Below are 19,700 nucleotides of genomic sequence, written 5' to 3' on the forward strand. Positions count from 1 at the left end.
AGTTTATGCAGCCATTAGTTGTCGTACTGCATGTGGAGACTGATACAAGCACAATAAAGCATTATGCTGATGTATAATGGCTTGAGTTTAATACATCCCCTTCTGTCATTTCACCACCAGCTGCGTTGTCTGCCAGCCGGCTCGACCTTGACTCAAATTTAAGGGGCAGTTACCTTTTCTTCTTATAGGTTTAAACCATCTCTTTGTTTGGTGTTTTTTTTTTCCTTGTCTTTTCCCCTCAGTAATAACAAATAGTAAGCACTGTCGTGTGAGGCATAAGACAAAAACACACCCTGACCACATATAGGAAGTCAGCCTGAGGTAAGAGCTGGGTTCAGAACGGATGCTGACTGTTCACAACAGTTTTGCTTGTCTTTACATGCTAAATGGCATTTCTTTGACAAGAACTGGTCTTCTTTCCCCTCTACTACTTCGGTCTCCCGTTTTGCAGCATTAAAGTTTCTTTCTCATAGCTGTTTTGAATCACGCATTTGTGATAGAGATATTTAAGAACGGTCTTTTTATTTTAATTTGGACAGCGTTTTCTCTGGATAACTAGTCTTTGCAGTTCAGAGACGGTATCTGTCTCAGGAGGAGGAAGGCTGTAAAATAGGCATCTCCTACTGGCTGCTTTTTGTTCGAGCCAGGTGTTTCCTCATGTCAGATCATGCCCTGATGGGGAACAACAGGCCACATGGCAGGTGAGAACCAAGTGTTTAATGCTAGCGGATAGCTTTTCATTCTGTGGTCTTTCTGTGCCACAAGCAATGCTCAGAAAACTCACTGGCAAGCAGAGCGGACGGGTAAAATCACACTCTGTGCTGAGGATTAACACAGGAAGTAGCTCTAGTGTGGCGCAGGAGCGATGTGGATGAACTCTTTCCCTCCTAGCAGCAAAAGGAGCTGGGCGAGTGTGTTGATGACACTGATTTTGTTTATGCTGGAGAGAGAATATGGGTTTAGAGGAAGGAGAGAGAAGAGAGAGACTGTGGTCAGGGCAGGGGGAGGGCAAACACCAGTCTCATCACTTCCTTCCTTTCTATAGCTTTCAGTGTTTTTTTATTATTATCATCAAATGCCATTGTCAAAACAAAACTACACAGAAGAGGAAGTGTAAAACTGGGGCTCAGCTTTTATTCAAATTTCAACAATATTGCTTTGAACCTAAAATCTGTAAAATATCACAGTTTGTTGAACTTTGGGTTCAATTTAGGAGCTTGTTCCACTTCTTTTTTGTTTTTTTTGACAGTGCATATGGAAGAATACTTCTACGACACTCGAGATCAAACTGTAATTTCTCACATTTTGAAGAGATGCCTTCTTTACCAAGTGCATTCACAGTTGTGTATGTGCAGGGAAAAAAAAAAAGTATTTCCGTAAAAACTCGGTTACTGTTTCCCATAAAAGTTTTCTGATCTGACAGAACAGCAGCCTATCAGCGTCGCTCCCTGTCTGGTTGGGTCCTGTGGTTAAGGCAAAGATGTGCGTTCACATGACAGGAGGGCATGTGGGCCTTCAACAGGAAGCCTGGCGACACTATTTCACAACCTCTCTCGAAACAAGAACCGAGTACCAGCGCTTCGGCGCGCTGTCCGCATTTTCTGTAATGGATGCCAGCTTGCCTGCAGTGGGTAAAAGCACACGGCGGAGGGAGGGGGTACCCCGACTTAAGTGGACCCCTGAGACCTCCTGGAGGGGTAGAGGTGTGGCGAACGTCTGTTTTGGGCATGGCTTGTGTCAGCGTGTTTAGCGTTTGCCTGTGAGGGCATTTATATGCAAATGCAAAACAACCTATTGGGGTGGCTAATTACAGCAGGGCCTTTGTGTGTGCCAGGCAGTGAGAAGCAGGGAGTTTCTAGCACGCCAGGCTCGGACTTCCCCTGCTTGTTTACTCATTGTCTTTCCTTATTACCCCCTCATTGACACTCCCCTTTTGTGTGGCTGTGTCGTTTGCCTGCTTGCTAGCTCCTCCCCTTGTGGTGCTGGAGTTAATGTAGCAGATTAAAGAGGCAGCACTCTGGTCCTGTTTACTTCCTCTTTCATCTGGTGGCCCAGCTCCGGTTTACTCTGTAGCCATCCCTCCTGTAGCTTTTGTCAAGCCACCACCCATTCAGGAAGGATTCAGCCTCATCGCTCTCTGTCTCTGTCTCTCTCTGTCTCTCTCTCTCTCTCTTCCTCTCCTACAACTAATGCTCAGCTAATTACTTTGGGTGATAAAAATGCATTTAGGTCAGGTTCTAATGCAATGCAAATTTATGAGCAGGCAGAAGCAAATATTAACTTGTAGAGTCACTGATAGTCATTGGTTAGGGACAAAGGTACGCCTCCCTTAACTGTCAAATATAAAAGGTGTTTGTTTTTTTTTGCTCAGGTATCTGATGCCATTAACTGCAGAATGCAGTCTGAATGATGCCTGTACAGTTTCCTTCCAGAGAAATGCTCTGTGAATATGTCTTATTACAAAATCCTAGAACATTAAAGGAAAAATCCATATGGAATGTCCTATTTTGTTTTGTTGTTGTATCATCCTATTCAAAATATTGATAATAGAATGTATTCTCAGTCATGCTGTGTTTCCAGTAAGCAAAGCAAGTGCCATATATTTAAGTTACAGTATGCTTATATTGTTTGTTGAAGAGCCTGGTTTCCTTCTGTTCTCCAGCTTGGCGTCCTTGATTTATGTGGCGTAACAATGTTTTCAACCAATTTAAATAAATCAGTCCACTTCTCCCTTTAGCCTGTGTCCTTTTAAATACCAGCTGTAACATTACCTGCTGTACTCGGAAGGAATACATGCTTCTCTTAGAGACGCCAGTGCTCATGAAAGAAGCACTTGACTGTGCGTTGGCTGAGTTTGTGGCCCTGTAAACTGGGAGTACACTGCTCTATGAATCATCCATGTAAGATCTGGTTTTAGGACTAAGGTAACAAGGTTAACGTTACTCACTTCAGTGTGTGTGTTGTATGGTAAGAGCAAGGGACTAGGGAACACATTAGCTCATCCAGTGGGGTTTGGGGGGGGGGGGGGGGGCAAACACACAAGTCGTGCTGCACCTGTGCGTGTGTGCATGAGTGTGTTATTGTTCACGTGTCTCCACCGGATTTTAAAATCTCAGTTGAATACACAACCATATCAGACTGGCCCTGCTGCATTCCTCTGACATTATTTGTCTGGTGTTAAAACAAAGACAGAGGAATTGAGTTGAGCTCTGGTTTAGTGTTTTCTCTCAGGTCATTGTACAACTTAAGTCCCAACATTTGTTAAATACTGTGCTACCATTTGTGTCCCTCCCCCTTGCTATTTACTGCACCATTTTCATGAGCTCTCCCTCTGGCATGCACTTTGCTTGAACACATAATCATACATGGATTCATACATGCTTAGAGGAGGTTTGGGGGGGGGGGGGGGGGGGGGGGGGGCAGCTTGCTTGACCAAGGAAGCCAAACTGGATCAAAGAACATGTGCGAAGGAGCCAGGCTACCTCATAGAAAACAGCTGCCCCTCGCTGTCTCTGCCTCTCACCCCGGCCTGACAGCAGCCAGAAATATGAGGCCTCTCCAGACCTCTGTCCTGGGAAAAAAGGACAGGACAGCACACATGCACTCTGAAAAGCTTTTGTCTCTACTCTCTCTCCCGCTCGCCCTCGCTCGCTCAGACATACAAAGAAGAAAGAAAGCCATTTGTCTCTGCTCATTCACTCATTCAGCCACAAATAGAAATCTTCGTTTCATATATACACTCCCTCTGCCACCCTCACAAAACCATTAAATTATCACATGCTTGATTTCTCTTTATTGTCTGTTTGTTAAACTGTTTCATTAGCTGTTTTAGTCAATTTGGTGCAATTTGTCTGTCAATCTTCCTATGCATTTGTATTTTTTTTTTTCACTGCTTTCCTGCCTACGACATTGTGCCTGCCGTTTCTGTGAGCTGGGCTTTCCCTTTCTTCCCCTGCACTCATGCCTCCACCTTTCCTTGCCACATTTCTGGGATTTCTCTCCCTCTGCTCTGCTTCTCTGGTGTGTTTAAACTCTGACAGAATTGAGAAAGGCATTCAGCTAACTAATCCGGGCTCCCTCTATCAGGAATGCTAATACATGTGATTGTGTGACCCGCTGAAGCCCGACAACATCTGCAGGAGCCTATGGCGAGCCCCCGCCCTCCCACACCCACCGTGCCCCCTGCCTTTGAGCGTTCACTCACTGCCATTATTTCATTGTTTCACTTCACGCCTGTGACTGGGCAGTGCAGTTAACCCTCTGCTGTTCAGGACAGGCGAGCTGTGGAGCTGCACACAGGGCCAGAGGCGAGCTGACGAGGGGTGTGTGAGTTCGGGACAGCCCTTTCCCAGGACAAGCTTCCCCGCCAGCCCATCTGGACTTATACACACAGCCCTACCCTGAACACACCATTTGCTAATGCATTCCACTTGCAGTCGACGTGTGTGTGTGTGTGTGTGTTTGTGTGCTCGCAGTCTTTTGAAGAAGTGTGGTCACTTGTGAGCTCGGTCATAATTGCAGGACTTACCGGTTTCACATGAGCAGCCTGTAATTTTTCAGGGCCATCGGGAGACAGGATCTTTGATTTCATAGGGTGAGATGTGATGAGACTGTGGTGTTAGCCAATAAAAAGCTGTTATTTAATTGTCACATTCTTTGCCAGGTATTGGAGTTGAAAGAAAATTATTGTTGAGATAGTGTCTCTTTTCAGACTGGTGAAGCTCAGCTGACAAAGTGAATCTGTGTCATGCTGGAATGCTGCTGATTGAATTACCCTCCTCTTCAGTCCTGGCTATACAACTGCATATGTATACTAGCTGTACCATACCATGAACAAGCTATGGAGATGATTAGATTTTTCTGTGCTGCATTCATACCCAGACTTTAAGCAATTAAAGCTTTGAGATTGTTAGAGCTGTCAGAATTCAGGCAACATAGTTTGAGCTGCATTCAAGTAAATCAGAAAAGTGAGTATACCACACTCTGAAGATTTAGACTATCACAAAGAGATGAAAAAAACAAAGTTATTTTGTGACGGCATGCCACGATCAGAGATGATTGGATATTCCTGCATAAGCCTGTCAGTGTTAATTTGCGAAAGCCAGGTCACATCAGCAACCTTCCTATATGGCGCTGAGCTCAGTGAAGGTGGATGTGGGTACAATGTTGTGGTTACTTTAGTTTATAAATAACCCATAGCAACAGTGAATGTGTAAGCATGCAGCAGTATGATATAAGGATTTTAATTGTCGATGTTTGGCTGCTCACTCTGAAGTAGATATGGCATGAGTAACTGCATCCAGTGCCTGACAGAAATGTTGCACTGCAAGTAAAAGAAACGCGACTTCCTAAATAGAACTATGCTTTGTGGTGCAATGTCTGTGATAGCCACTAGAGCTCCGGATTCAGAATCTGGAATCATGCTGTCAGTTATGACTGGTTGTAACATATTTCGATGTGCAGGAACACACAGGGACTTGAAATCATCAGTCCTGTTTTGCATATTTTCTTGAATGTATGCAGTAGCTGTATAACACAGGCAACAACTGTGCCGATTGAAATACACTTCCTTTGGAGACCATTTTTTTCTTTATCTAAACTTTTCCGTAGCTTGATAAGGGGTTTTCAGTGCATGGTAGCAAATCAATAAGTAGTTCAGCAAAATGTTAAGTTTTCTTGTAGAACTCCCCAAAATTTGCTAAATCACTGTTCGTTAGGCTAGAAATGTTTTGTGCAAACTTGATTTTCAGATTAGTTTTCCTTACTGTTGCACTAATGGTGAAATATTGGACTGGAACTGCAGTACACCGACCAGAAATGTAAATGCAACACTTTTCTTTTGACTCTCATTTTTAAAAAGTTGAACTGAAAGATCTCAGACTTTTTGCATATTCACTAAACGGCTCTTTCTCTCAAATATTGCTCACAAATGTGTTTTAATCTGTATTAGTGAGCTCTTCTCCTTTGCTGAGATAATCCCTCCTCCTCTCAGGTGTGGCACATCAAGGTGATCACAGTTGAAGGAGACTCTACGGGCAGTTTTAACACACAGCACGATGCCACAGATTGGAAGAGTGTCCACCAGAGCTGTTAAATGTTAATTTCTCTACTATAATTTGTCTCCAAAGGTATTTCAGAGAATTTGCCGGAGATTTTCAGAGATTGTTGTGGCCTTCACTCACATCCACCACCTCATGTAGCAACATGATGTTGCTCGGCCCCATGTTGAAGGATCTGTGCACGGTTCCTGGAAGCTGAACACATCCCAGTTATTGCATAGCCAGCATTCTCATTGGACATGTCAACCATTGAGCATGTTTGGGATGATCTGGATGGGCACATCGGACAGCGTGTTCTAGTTCCTGCCAATAACCAGCAACTTGGCACAGCTATTGAAGAGTGGACCATCGTTCCACAGGCCACAGTCAACAACCTGATCAAATCTCTGCAAAGGAGATGTGTTGCTCCGTGTCTCATCTCAGCGAAAGAGAAGTGCTCACAAACACAGATTTAGACAAGTTAGTGAACAATCTTGGGTCTGTTTTTTTTTTTTACATAGAAAAAGTTTTTGAGCTTTAAGTTCAGCACATGAAAGAAATGGAAGCAAAAAGAAAAGAGTTGTTTGTATTCTTGTTCATTGTATGTTTAAAATTTCAGTCTAAAGCATGTATATTTTAGTTAATGACTTTTTGTTTTGGGTGCCAGCAATAATAGAGTCTGAATCCAAGCCAACTGGATGTCAGTCATTTCACTTCCCACGACGGCTCATTGAAACCATAAGCTCAAACTTGTGATTGACTCAAACCTTTTAAGGCCTCATTTACATCTATAAAACACAAGTGTAAAATGCTAATCCTCAGTATTCAGTATAAACACTGACATTTTTTGTGTCTGGTACATCCTATAAGCATTGTGTCCTACCGTTATAATATATAAATGTTTGATTGAAATAATTGCAGATTACCGCTCCCTCATTCCTTTGTTTACGAACGTGTTTCAGAGTTTCAAGATAGTTTAAAAGGAATGGGCTCTGCAGAGCCAAATTGGATCTGGGTATGTAAATACTGCTCTGATGTTTAATGAGAAACAAAGTTAGCTAATTATAGCAGCTCTGAGAAACATGAGGAGGACAGTGGGAAATGTTTCCATCACTCCCCAGCTCTATAGATTACTGCCTAATTGCCTCAATCGAATCAGGCGGAGACATTAGCCAGAGAAGCAGAGTGAGAGAGAAACATGGGGATGGGGCTGATTACACATATCCGTCGGTGGCTCTTTAGATAATCCAGGAGAGGACCAGCAAGTCGGGCTCTCTGACTTAGCGTGAGCGTGTCTGTGTTCTTCGGCGTGTGTCCCGTGTCCTGCTCCCTTCCCCCACCGCAGTTACGAAGGTGAGGATAGCAGTGCACTGTGTTCTCTCCTGCCACGCCAGCCAGCTGCAGAGGTGATTCATACTCCCATGCGGAAGTTTTTCGACTATAATTACATGTAATTCTGACACATGTTTATGCCTGATTTTACCAGACAGCTTCTCCACTAATGACAAAGTAGTACATAACATCCGCCTGAACATTTGTTAGAACAATATTTTTGTACCTTATTATTGCATGTTGTAATTTTAGGTGCGAGCAGGAAAAACATGCAGTGTTACTTTGACTGGCCTGAGAAATAAGTAATAAGTAAGACACTGTTTTTTGTGAAATAGTTTCTTACTTTTACAACTTCTGCATCATGCTGAAAATGGAGGACAATAGGAAAATGGACATGTGAACATTGAGTGTTTAAAGAACTCTGGGAGGACCTGTTTGTCCATTGTCTTCGTCTCTATTTTTGTCTCACTGGAAACAGTCAGGCAGCAGGAAATGAACTTGTTTTGCTTTATTTCTGTTAATTCCTGTTAATGAGTTAGAAGGAATAAGCCTGAAGTGTGTGTATGTGCGCGTGCTAAACGTAGTCCATGCTTATGTTTTTGTAGGCAGGGTGTAGGGAATAAGGAGCTCCACTGGATCTGTTTCATCCTTAGAGCACAGTGATATTGAGGTCAGCTGTCCAAAATGATCTCATGTTAAGGAATAAGCGAGTCAGCAGGGTCAGAGTAGAACCGCCATGACGACACTTTCTCCACCATGATAACGCTGCCCTCCTTTCCCTCCCCTCCACTTCCTCTGCTTTGGAGCAGTGTAGAGGATTCGGAGTTGTATCTGTGCCCTTTAACTCCCGGCCACAGTGGTACTGCTGTCGTCTTCTGACGGAGCGTGGCTCAAAAAGTGTCCCGAGTGAAAATTGATTGAGCTTTTAAGTGACTACAGTTATTTAAAGCTGCAAAACTCTTCCATTAGTGTTTTAAAATTCTGAGCAAACATCGGAACTGCTAAAAAACATTCAACAGAAAATAGTTGCTTCCCGGATGTCAGACCAGTGTAAACCGGCGTCTATAAAAAAGGAAAAACAAAAAAGAAAAAATCCTCTGTTTCCCAGGCGTGATGCTTTGGAGCATTTAGTCGGAACCGCATGTAGGAATTGTGTGTTGGGAAACCAGACCCCAGCAGGTTCCTTTTAAACAGCTCCGTTGGGAAACTCGGCGCTGTAAACGGATAATGTCACTCATGCAGAAAGGACCGGAAGTGGGAGGTCAAACTTCTTCAGTCTTTTAGGATGGTCCCTCTGAAAACAAATATCTGGAAGCTGGTGTGGAACTGAGATATTTGGGATTTTTGTGTTGCCTTAGCCGTTCTTTACGTTCCTCATTACCCTGATATTGGATTCAGGATGGGTGGACTGGAGGTTGTTGAAGAATATCAAACACAGTTTAAAGAGTGCTTGTTTGGTTCTCAGGTCTTGTACATGGGTCTCCAGTGAGTGTATGTAACTAGGCTACAGCTCATATCTGTGTTGTATCCTGAAGGCAGTCAAATATGACCTGGCTCTTTCAATTTCTCACTCTCACACCACTTTCTCACCCTTTTTCACTGTTGCTCCCTCTCTCGCGCTCTCTCTCTCTCTCTTACTCACACACATGTTCCCATAATTTATGGCTGCCGGGTCCTTGATCAATTGATAGCAGGGAATCCTTTGGTAAATAGAGTTTTAGACACATTGCCAATAGACCTGTGCTATTGATTGGAGTGTAAATTAAAAACTTAATCAGGTCTCCAAGATAAGATTTATCTCCGCTCCAAGCAAATTACAGGGCTGACTTGGAGACATAAAAGGCAGACTGGTGGGCAGATGAGTGCTGCCCCTTCGTGGGTGCCAAGTCTGGTCACAATTCTCTGTCCTCTCCCCCTTTCGGTACCATCTTCCCCCACTTCTCGGTTTAAATATGGATTGCAGAATCCAGCATGATGTGTTGACACAATGGATAGAATACTTCATGTAGTCTTTAGTCCGAACAAGACGAGCTCAGACAGTTTAAAGGACATCTTTATCCAATATGTCTTATTATTCCATGATGCACTTTTAGTATGGCTGACCCAAGTGGGAAGTAGTTTTATTTCTTTATCATTTTATTCTGTTTAGCAGTTTGTCTTGTTCAGTCTTGTCAATATTCTCCCTCTCCCTCCCCCTTCCTCGCTCCCTTTCTCGCTGTGTGTTTAATCACTTACTTTCATAGCTGCCTGTGATGAAATATGTAAATCATTACACCGAGCTTTTATTTCTTCAATAATATTCTCATCTTGTTGAGGTCATTTTACGCCACAGTAAATTCATGCACATTCATATGCACACGTGGTGTTGTCTATATTTTATATGTATTAAGACAATCCTTGGGATTGCACATTGATCAGTGTATGGATTTCCACAGTAATTGCTGAGGGAAATTTTCTCTGTCTCTACTCTTGTTCATTATTAATATTGGGAAATGGGTATACATTCAAAATGTCTTGAAGTATAACGTTATCTTAAAATACGGAGAGCACTTTTAATTCATGCCGGCTAATTCCGAGCAGCATGCACACTGAGAACAAGGCTTTCCTCAGGTTTCACAGATAAGAAGGGCACGCTCACTGAGGATCCCGGGACAGGTACCTCACAGGTATCTATGTGAATCTTTTATTCTGTAATTAAAACATACAGTTCTTTTCTTGTGATTTAGACCGGTATTAGGCCCCTCTAAGGGATTATAGAACTTCCCATTATCTCTTGTTATAGTCCTCATATACAGAAGCCATAGAAATGACATTGACCTGGAGAGATAGACAGTGAGAAAGGAAGATGGAGAGCAGATAGATAAGGTCACAAGTCCATTAGCTGATAACCGTAAATATACACAAATATAGTAAAATGTACAATGCCCCTGAGGAGGATTGCGGTGCATGTATGGACATCATTTTGGGTGTGTGAAGTGCTGGGTAAATGTTAGAGGTCCCCAAAAGAGCGATGCAACCTAACCCATCCACTGGCTACATAATGGTGGCCAACCTCTTTCTTTGTCTAGTTGTGGGGGAGGCTGAGACCATCAGTAATAGGCTTTTTGCCTGATAAGCCCGGAAAATACTCGTTTAGTTAGTGAAAGTGCAGAGGGATCCTGGCCTGATAAACCCGCTGTTTCCTTCTGTAATACCCAACAGCTAAAATCAATAGTTGGGATAATTCTCCTGCTAGTCGTCCAGTCTCCTTTATCTGCAGCCTTCCTCAACCCATGTACATGGGGGTGGTGGTTAGCTGGAGCATACCTCTGTGTATATTATAGGTTATATAGTTTCACTTAAATATAACTTTGTTTTTTTTTTTTAGTGAATTTTACTTGTCTTTGTCTCAAATAACATATTCAGAGCTACAATCAAACTACTTTGCCAAACTCTCACCTGAATACAAGACTTTATTTTTTCCACCAGGAAAGCCAGTTGGTGCCTTATTCTGTCATTTCGTTAGTGGTACGGGTCGGCCTGGCATGGGTTCCCAGCCATCAGCTCAGGTGTTGTGAGTGTGAGTGCACATATAAATCTGGTGGGAGGAAGTTGCTGTCAGCACCAATTCAGGCCCAGCAAAGAGCCCTGTGCTCTGTCAACACAAGCTCTCTGTTCTTACACAGGTGCTTGATTAGACTCAGGTACTCCCTCTCACACACAACCATAAGATTGAAATGTTTCGACAGCAGACGTGAGAGGTCTGTCATAATGACGGCTTTTGCATTTGGTTGATGACCCTGATGAGGATTTTTGGCCACTTAATGCAAATTTGTACAATGTGTCCCTCTCTGGATTTTCATCATCTGAATTGCCTTTCTTCTCTGTCTACTTTGTAGGTCAGTAAAGACTTTTCCAAAACACCTGATCAGAATACAGAAATTCTCCCCCTCCGTGACTCCTCCGCCCCACTTTAGCCAGTGTTATCATTTTGCTCCCAGGCTTTCCCAGAGTTAGTTTCACTGTAATCTCTTTGGCCATCGCATCACTGCTGTAAAATATGGCCTCAGGTGTTAGTAGCTGGAGTGGTTAGCCTGCGACACCGTTACCTAAAGTGCAGTGTATTAAAAAGCAGTCAGGGCCCCGGATCACAGTATATCACAAGGGAGAAGCAGTGATAAGGCCTGCCTGCGCGCCCGCAGATCAATGAAGGTTACTGACATCATATCACAAAGTGAAAGCAAGTGCAGCACCCCTAGCTATTTATCAGCAGTGGATCGGACATGAAAGGGGTAGATGGGAGAGAGAGGAGGAGACAAAACAGCTCTCCCCAATGTTCAAGGGATTCAAGCATGGACTCCTCCTTTTTTTCCTCCCTCGTCTAAATTTGTCTCCTCGATAGTGCCGGCTCACCTGTGGGCTGGAACGAAATAGAACATTTGTGAGCTGTTTAGACTGGAAAAAAAATCAAGCCAGAAATTGAGAAAGATTGATTTTTCATCATTGACAACTACTGACTGATGTTTGCATACGGACAGAAGAAACAAAAACTGTCTCTTCTCAGTTTCCATAGACAGATCATAGCTATCAATTCATTTTTATTCAAGGTTCTTTTAATCAACATTTTAGACACTGGCCTCTGCTCCCTCCTTATCTTACGATCTGTGGCCACCTGAGGCTCCCTCGTCTCTTTATTGGTTGTATGATAGTTCAGGAAGACACAGCATCAGTAGAGGAACTGAAAGTCAATGCGTCTTCTCTCCCAAACACATTTTTATAACCCCACTTTTATTTTTTAAAATCCTTCCATACCTTCATCGCCCCACAACATTATGTATCATAAAACCCATATTCTTCTCAATTACGCCTACATCGGTGCGGTAGTATTGAGCTGGGTGTAAGCGCGTGTATCCTTTTGCGTGTCCGTGTAGGAGATCATGCTTACAGGTACTGTATGAGTTCCATTTATCAGCTGCCTGGGGCACAATGTGGAGGATTTCCCCCAATGGGTTAGTGTGTAACTGCTCTGTCAATACATGCTTGTCAAGGCTGGGAGAGTGTGGAGGAAAAAAGGCCCCTCACTCCAACACACTGAAGCCACTTATTGAGCAGCCAATAGCTATTTACCTCTTGATGGTGGCAGGCAGAGAGGGGGCCCAGCCGCGCTGGAGGAGCTCCATGGCTCATTCCACACTCCCAGGACTTCATTGGTAGTAGGTTGCTCTGAACCATGCCCATCCTGAGCAAGGAAGCAGAACCGGTGGCTCAGACAGGAGACAGGGAGGTCTGTGTTTATACGGAGCAGGTTGTCCTCTCCTGGCTCCTGGTCTTTGCAGGTCCTGGCTGTGTGTACAGCTTGCCGCTGTAAAGCCCTGCTTCCTCTCTGGAATCTTGGTGTTGACAGAGAGCATCTGGGCCCTGGGAGAGCTTCCAGCCTGCTGGGTCCTCGCACACTCACACCCGCACGCACACACACACACACACACACACACACACACACACACACACACACACACACACGCGGAGGGATGTAGGGGGAGTAGGAGAGGTTTCAGTGAATTCACTGTGTTCACCTCAGCATATTCCGAACTTTTCTGTGCCCAAAGATCTGCCCACAGATCTGTCTGTTCCTCTCCTCTCTTCACTACCGGCTCCTAAAGGTTGTATGTTTAATGAATGGATGTTTTGATGGGTGTTTCTTTTATCCCTAGCTGCTTTGATTTAACAAAGAAAAGAATGTTGTCAAGGAGGTGCTCGTCTTTCCTCTTCCTATTTTGTTTTCTTAAACCTTCTCACTCTGGCGAAAATCATCTTTTTGTGGGCTGCGCAGGTCTGTGTATAGTGTGTTTGAGTTGTGGGTCGCCTGTTAGGACTTGTCCCATATACCTGAGTCACAGAGTGATAAGTTAACCCTCGCCATACTGTTTTGAATATTCCTGCCAAACCATGCACAGCTGGGGCTTAGCTTAAGAGACGGTCACAAGAAAAAGGAAGGATAGAAGTCAGCCTTAATAGGTTTTAATGTAACACACACACAGATGAAAGCTCAGTCTTTATCAAATAATTCTTTTTTTTCCTCTCGCAGCCAATTTTTGAATGTGTTTAATGGAAATTAAACTGAGAGGAGATGTCAGTTTTGCACAAAGTGAGCCTAACAAGAGCAGAACTTCGAGATGGCCCACTGTTTAAGAACAGCTGTACAAACAAAGAGCGGGGTGGAAAAAGAACTAGAGAAACACATTATATCAACATTTAACAACAGTTGCTCTGTAATCTAGTATTACTTCCACAAGCAAAGGAGGGGCCTGTGTCAGGCCAAAATGAACTTGGATACTGTTGGGGCAGGATGAAGCCAAGTGCTTTCGAGAGGTTAGCCCAAGATGTGAAGGTCTACGGAGTCATCTTAATCCAGGATGCTTGTACTTAATCGCTTTTGATGTGCATGTGAACATGACCTGCTTCAACATTCCAGCCTGACCATACCAAGTTCAGAAGACCAGGCCAAGCCTTAGCATAGGGGAGGTGGCTCGGGGAGTTGGGGGTGGTGGGGGTCGTTTCTTGCACTAATTGGCTGCCAGGCTTGTCTATACTGCCTGGGGCAAAAGCAATACCCTACTCTCTACCCCCCCATTCAATGTCTTCTTACTGTCCTCTTCCAAACTCTCTGTCCTTCTTTTGCAGATCCTCATACGTACCCACAATCTAGCATGTGTGTGTGTACATGGCGATGTGTGCACGTTACACCGTGTGAGCTGGTACATTATTAAGGGGAATTCCAGTGACAGAGAGAAGTTGAACAGAGACGCGTCTGTCCCATGGGCTTGCGGTGGGTGGCATCCTAGCATTCTTCTTTGTCTGTGATTGCTGCCCACAGTGACCCTGTGTATTTCTCTGATCCGGTCAGTGTAATATTACTCGCTGATGGCACATTGAACTCTCACATCGAGCATGAGAACTCCCGCCTGTCCTGCGCTCATTGAGCGTATTGTAGAGGATGGAGCAGACTTGAAACTGTTGTCAAGCCAGGCTTCAAGCGACTAAGTTCGAAAGATTTGGCTGAGGCAGACTGGGGCTTTGCAGCCAGGCAGTCATCCAGAGTGACAGAGCACAAAGATGGGAAGGGAGAGATGAGGGTAATAGGAGCAATGGGGGATTAACAAATGAGAAGTCATGACTTGGCATCTGCGGGTGCAGTGTACACACACACACACACACACACACACACACACACACACACACACGGTTATAGAGAGGAGAAAAGGCTGGCACAGTGTAGGTTCCTGCCAAAGCATTGGAGTAAAGTGTTGCCTGTGTACATGCCTCTTCCTGTTTTCAGTGTGTGTGTGTGTGTGTGTGAGTGTGTGCGCGCACACGATTCAGGTGCGGTTAATGTTGGCACCAGATCTTCACGCCGGCGGCAATAAACAACAGAGCAGGCAGGAGGCCAGATGCAACTCCTCAAACTTTTAACCTCTCCCTCAGCTAATCCCTCGCCACACTAGTAACTCTTTTTTTTTCACTCATTCTTTCACTTCTCTCTCTCCTTCGCGCTGTACTTTATTTCTCCTCCCACTGCCTTCTCTTCTTTCTCTCCCTCTCTCTTTCTCCCTCTCTCTTATAGTCCTACTCTCTTTTTAAGTGAAGTCAGTGTGCTGACCTCTAAATAAAGGCTGGAACACTACAGCTGTTACCGACTTCAAACAGCTGATGGCTCAGAGTGGAGCCTGTGCGGGTGTTAGGGGGAGAAATAATGTGCCTATTAAAACTAACTTAGAACCCTCTTTACTCTTAGGGCTCCCTGTGTCTAAGCTAACCACACTAAGCCAGTCTTGATACTTTCAGCCGAGAGTGTCTCTGGGCAGGCGGCTTTACCCCTGTGCTGAATGAGATAAGACGGACACTATTCATTTTGGGTCGACGCCACCTGTGTGTAGTACACTCTTTAAAATGCAATAACAAAGGGTCAACTATGCCAGGCACATTATTTGTTGGGGAATCAATTTTTTTTTAACTTCCTTTGAAACATTAAGACCCCAAATTTGTACACTTGGGGTTTCTTCTCAGTTTTGGCACGTTGTGTTTATAGATCTTTTTCTGAGCACAAGTCAAAAAGACCAAGGAACTGAAAACTTCATCAATTCTTTCCTTTTCTTTTCGTCTGCTTCCTGACAGATAAATGTCTGTGGTCATTGTTTGCTTGATCTTTATTGCTGGAAAAAGTTAACCTTTGTATTCATGGAACAAGTTGGGATGACAAAACCCAGGTCTGGTTCACACAATGAATCATCCACCTCAAGCTCATATTAATAGAACTTGTAAAAATGGAAGCTGTCGTTTGTCCAAACACTCACAAAATGTCTTTATAATATAAAGTCTGAGCCAGAACTGAAATGGAAAGCCTCAGGATTAGTCACTCCACTCCCAGAAGAAATAGTTTCGTGATTTGTTATCTGCACAGATGGTTTTCATACTTTGACCTAGCCCCCTATCATAACCTGAGTAACTTTTAAATCTGGATGTCCGTCCGTCTTTGTTCTGCTTTATCAGAGAGCCAAACTGCCCTCTGGGGTTGTCAATTACTGAATTGAGATGTTTTCAGTGGATTCTAATGCCGATGTAAGCCTGTTACTTTCTCAGGACACGGCTAGTAAATGAAAACGATCTAACGTCACTGAGAAGCTCAATATATCTGCTCTAAGTATATTTATTGCTTTTGTGAAGCGCTATTCGAAGTGTGATAGTGAGATGACCATGGAGTACCTTTTGGAGTAAACATGAATCTATGTTCAAAACACCAAAACGTGGCGCAATGTGTTAATTATGTAGTAATGTTCCACCTCTGTTAACTGCACTCACTGCCTTTCAAACTAAATTAGACGTTGTAACCTAGTTGTTATGACATTTGTATGTCACTCTTCTTGCATATTAGTTAGCGCTCGCCTTCTCATGAACGCCAGTGTGGTGTGGTTACAGGCACTATTTTTTTATTTTTTTTTTTTGCTGCTCGTCCTTTTTGAGCGTGTGTGTTTTGTTCATACATGTGCCTGTGTCTGTGTTTGTCCTTGAGAAAAATAATTACAAGTTGCAGGGGTTGTCATTATGAAGCAGGCTGTCCGGCCTCCCCCCTCCTCCCCGACTGCACGGCTGCAATAGGCTAATTACACGTCTGATGCTGGTGACGTCGTCGTGTTGGTAATTTTTCCCGGGCTTGTGGACACAGGCTTTCTGAGGATGAGCTGGACGGGGACGTGAAGCTCTCTTAGCTGCAGTCACCACTGCAGGGTTTTCTCCTTCTCTTGTTTCTTTTACATTTTAACAAATAAGTTTTGTAAGAAAAGGGACTTTGTCATCAGAGATTCATCTCAGACTATAGCCTGTCTCCGCTGAGTCTTTATTGTATGTTTCATATTGAATTTGTTAGTCCAATGCTTGTGCGCTGCTAACAACAGTAAAATAGAGAAAATTATGTGTTTTTGCTGTAGCACCACTCTTATTCTGATCCTCCTTTTTGTCACAGGTAGAAAACGGCAGCATTTCCTAAGCAGGAGATAATATTCAAGTATACATTTTGCTCTTGTTTGGAAGATTCTTGCATGATATTATTAAAGCAGAGGAAATACACATGCTGTGCATTCCAGCCTCATGCAATTATATAAGCAAGTATAGGTATGGATGTTACATTCCTTGTGCAACACCTGAGAGGTTAGGCAGATGATGATTGCAAGCTAAGAGAATGCTGAGTGCAAATCTCTGTCGACAAGTTGTGCCTCCTGCTCTGCTCCACCTGGGGAATGTGTTACTTAATGGGCCACAAAACTGCCTGGAGACCACAGCTCTCTTATCACCGATATTAGATGACCCCGCAAAAAAACAGGAATCCATCATGAAGAATAAGATCCTGGCATAAAAGTAGGATTCAAGGTTTTTTCCCTTTTTCTGTAGACAGGAGGAAAGAATGGTAGGTAATGTTATCTTGTTCACAGTTACAAGAATCCTGCTCGCAGTGGCTATGGGTTTCGAGTTTCTAATATGTATATAAAGTTTCACTGCACAATGGATCTTTTGTCTAGAGCAAACTGAACACTCCCCCTCCTTCTTTTCCTCCCTTCTCTTGTAAAAAAAAAAAAAAAAAAATGCATTCATGTGCTTGTGGGGCTGTGAGGACTCAGGTTTCTGCTATCTTTGTGTGCCATGTCGTCACTCGCCCCCGCAAGCTGAAATGTGCATCTTGCACAGACAGGCGCACTGCCAGGGCTGCTTCCAGCCGTGGATTAGGGAGAATCCAGGAAACAACGAACTCCTGACAAAACAGCAGCATGACAGGTAACTGAAGTTACACTAGGGAGAGAGGAGACAGACGATAATTACAGAGCTTTTTGTTTTCTGGGCACTCTTAGCTGGCTACTTAAGTGCCTGATCTGAAATCTGTGCCTTGTAATTACAGTAGTGGGCCCCATTAGGGCAGAGGTCTTGGTGGGGATTATTCTCCTTCTCTTCTTTCCACAGTGTGTGTGTGACTGTGTGCGTGCATTTGTGTGCGTGTGTGTGTGTGTGTGTGTGTGTGTGTGTGTGTGTGTGTGTGTGTGTGTGTGTGTGTGTGTGTGTGTGTGTGTATATGTGAGACCTCCCCACCTCCTAATGCGTCACGTACAAACCACAGCAGCCGGGGCAGAAGGAGGAGCAGGAATTAGCCTTCCCCTTGTCTGAATGTCCTGTGTGCACACTCACATTCACACTCTGGTGCCTGATCCCAGAGCCGGCGAGATTGTATCATGACCTGTACTTAGTGTGTCTGCCTGGCCCTCTCCCTCACCTCTCTCCTCTTCTCCAGCTCCATAATACCTTTGCTCCTTGTGCTGACGCTCAGAGATTTGTGTTGATTATGACAGGGTTGTCACAGTGATGAGAGTGCGGTGTGGCGTGTGTCATGTCGAGTTGACAGAGACCTTTGGCGTTGCGTCTGTGGAGATGGCTTGTGGCTCCAGGTGAAGCCGGCCTAAACACCAGAACTGTGTCACCAGGTTGATGGAAGTGTGCCAAGAGATTTGCTCATTCGGGTTCAGGGGATAAACCGTGCCAACAGCTTGGCGCATGGACGCAGCCTTGCCACTGAAAAGAGAAATACAGAAAAAACCTTTTGGAAAAAAAAAAAAGGATGGGACCACTGTCAGTGAGGCTTAAAGTGGGTCACCCAAGAAGGATCATCGAATGGATCCCACCTCACAACACAGAAATGTAGATCTAACAGTCAACATTAGATAGATCCTGCCTCTTTAAGCTGCTATCCCTCCTAATAGTTTCTTAAGCACTGGCTTTAGTGCATGTTAAACCAGGATTACCCAATCAATTATGGTCAGTACAAACAAGGATTACTTAAAACAGTACATTTTTCATGTTGAAAGGCTAAAAGCAGGGCAAATGGAAGAAGCTGTGCTTCTGGTGATGTGAAGAGCGCTCACGACAGGGTCACAGGGACCCCAGACACGGGCGCTGCATAGAGGAAATAAATCCTTATTTTTAACCGACAGATTCAGAGAGCTTTCTGGTGGATCTCCTCCCTTTATGGTAAATGTTTCTATTTTCTGGTTTGTTAGAGATCATACTTTCATTTCCTCAACTTAAAACTACGTTTTACCGTCACATCAAAAAGCAATGAAGGGATTTTCTGGTTCAGTATCAATGAAAGTGCGTGTTTCTGATGTTGCCCTGTCATGCAGGCTCCGAAGAATGAGAGACTTTCAGAGGGTGTGGAGGAGTGTGGGAGTTGATCTACCCTCAAACTCGCATACTCGCCCTTTCTCTGAACTCGGCCTTTGTTTACATTTTAATCACAATCAACAGCTGTAACCTCCTTCACAATACCCAGCAAGTAAGGACATATATAGTTGCCAAACCAGATTTCTGCGCTCATGTGTGTCTGTGTTTACACATTTGGTCCCTCTTGCTGAACCACCACACACTCTTTTGATACAGAAAACACACGGCCTCAGATGACAGTGTTTTATAATACTAGTTTCTAGATGATTGGTGTTCTAGCTGTCTGTCATCTGTGGGCCAGAGCTATTGTCTCAGAGTCCTGAGGCAGCAGTAACCGTGTATTATTTGAAGGATATGCTAAAACCTCCAATAGGCTTATGTGTCATCTCAACTTGTGCACATGTGCCGTCTGTGTGATGGTGGCTTCCGAGGATATGAAGAATTCAGCAGGATCTTGCAGGATCTCGCTGCCGTGTGTGCGTATGCAAGTTTGCAGAGGCATTACTTGCGGGGCTCCCTCATTACGATCATGCAACTCCCAGCCTCTTACCTTAACCTCAACCGTCACAACTAAGTGCTCAAACTGTAATCACC

At 44.0% G+C, this 19,700-nt stretch overlaps 1 protein-coding gene across 6 annotated transcripts in view; it reads left to right on the forward strand.

Moving 5' to 3' along the window:
- zfhx3b (zinc finger homeobox 3b) overlaps positions 1 to 19,700 on the forward strand; it is a 202,473-nt gene that overhangs the window by 79,936 nt on the left and 102,837 nt on the right. Inside the window, exon 1 of one of the 6 annotated variants that reach the window (XM_030103067.1) lies at positions 16,864 to 17,672. The exons of the other annotated variants lie outside the window; for them this stretch is intronic. The gene's annotated coding sequence lies outside the window, so the exon portion shown is untranslated. Of the gene's footprint in view, positions 1 to 16,863; positions 17,673 to 19,700 lie in introns of those variants that run through there. 6 annotated transcript variants of the gene reach the window in all.

The sequence above is a fragment of the Salarias fasciatus genome, chromosome 1, assembly GCF_902148845.1.
Source record: "Salarias fasciatus chromosome 1, fSalaFa1.1, whole genome shotgun sequence".
NCBI classification, from domain to species: domain Eukaryota; kingdom Metazoa; phylum Chordata; class Actinopteri; order Blenniiformes; family Blenniidae; genus Salarias; species Salarias fasciatus.